Genomic DNA, 1,543 nt, shown 5'->3' with positions numbered 1-1,543 from the left:
ATGCTCATTGCTCTCCTCAAGGTTAGCTCTCGAAGACGCCATCCCTGATCTCACTGTCCGCGCCCGCTCTCTGTGCTCCCTCAGAAACCTGCTAGGACGTTTCGTAGCCAATAAAACCGTAGCTCTTTGTTTCCACGTTCTCCTGGGGTGGCTGTGGGTCTGTGGCATCGCCTTGCTTCATCCTTGGAGCGGCCCTGCCTTCCAGGGCCCTGCAGGGGCTGGGTCTTGCCATGATGAGCCGAGGAGTGTGTTACGTAAGTAAATGGGCCAGGGGAGGGGGCTCACCACCTGGGGATGGTGGTGGTGGTATCAGCAGCACTAGGTGGCATTGCCTCTCACCATAACGGCCCCTGTTTCTACATAGCAGGAGCTTGCCATGGGCCCGGGCGCTGCTGTGAAAGGCCCCTAAGAACACCCATTCCTTAGTCCCCTCCACTCTGGCCGGGGCAGGCAGATGGATGCTGAAGCTGTCCATCAACGATCCAAAAAAAGCGAAACACAAAAGCCAAACTCACTGCCCTCCAATCAGTTCCTAGTCACCGCGCCCCTACAGGACAGGGGAGAGCTGCCCCCGTGGCTTTCCGAGACTCACTCTTCACAGGAGCAGAAATCCCCGTCTTTCTCCCGAGTAGCCGCTGGGCGTTTCCAACTGCTGATCTTTCAGCTCACAGCCAGCGCCTAACCTATGGGGCTACCAGGGTGCCACCCATCTGCTCCAGGTCAGAAAACAGTGCTGCTCACATCACTGAGCTTGTTACCACCTCTGAAGTTCACATGCAAACCTCTCCTTGTTTACAAACGGTCCCTTCACCCAGTGATGGCGGCCCCGGTGCACAAGGCTCAGGCAGGTGATGCTCACCCAGGCTCACTGCAAGCAGACTGCACAGGGACTGCCGTCAGGGGACAGCTGCAGGTTCTCTCAGTCACTCACCCGTCGCCGTAGTCGCCTTAGGGTGCTTTAGAGAGAAAGGCCAGCCAAGGGCCCCTTAGCTGGCGGAGAGCTGGGCTCAGAAGCTGATGGACGGAGGCTGCTCGGGGGTCCCGAAGGGGCCACCTGGCTAGATTTCCTCAAAGGATGCAGGACAGTCCCAGGGCCGTGAGGAAGAAGCTGTAAGAACACGGACATGGGGGAGAGAAACGCCGGCAAAGTGGAGCTGAAGTTGTTTCCATCCCGACTGGGGGGCAAGGGCTGTCCTAGGAGAATGTCACTGGGAAACCTGCCCCACCCCTCCACCCCTGGTCTAGCAACTGCAGACTCCTTTTTGTCCCCCAAATGCAGAGAACACTTAAACGGAACACGGTCTGAGTCCTCTGAGGATGCCAGCCTGCTGTTTTAATTTGTGTCAGTCCAAGGGCACAGAATTACCCGGGGAAGGGCTAGAGAGGTGGACACACTGCCTGCAGACGTGCAGAGGGCGAGATGGAGGAGGTGTGGAGAAGTAATCTCTTCTCATTGTGAGACGTTTGTGTAATAACGGTTTCCAGGATTTTGTAGCGATTCTTTTGACCTACCCTCATATAGCCATCCATTCCTCCATCAACC

The sequence above is a fragment of the Echinops telfairi genome, unplaced genomic scaffold (genome assembly GCF_000313985.2).
Source record: "Echinops telfairi isolate 266 unplaced genomic scaffold, ASM31398v2 ScPeMD7_25;HRSCAF=90, whole genome shotgun sequence".
In the NCBI taxonomy this organism is placed as follows: domain Eukaryota; kingdom Metazoa; phylum Chordata; class Mammalia; order Afrosoricida; family Tenrecidae; genus Echinops; species Echinops telfairi.
This window is presented reverse-complemented; position numbering follows the sequence as displayed.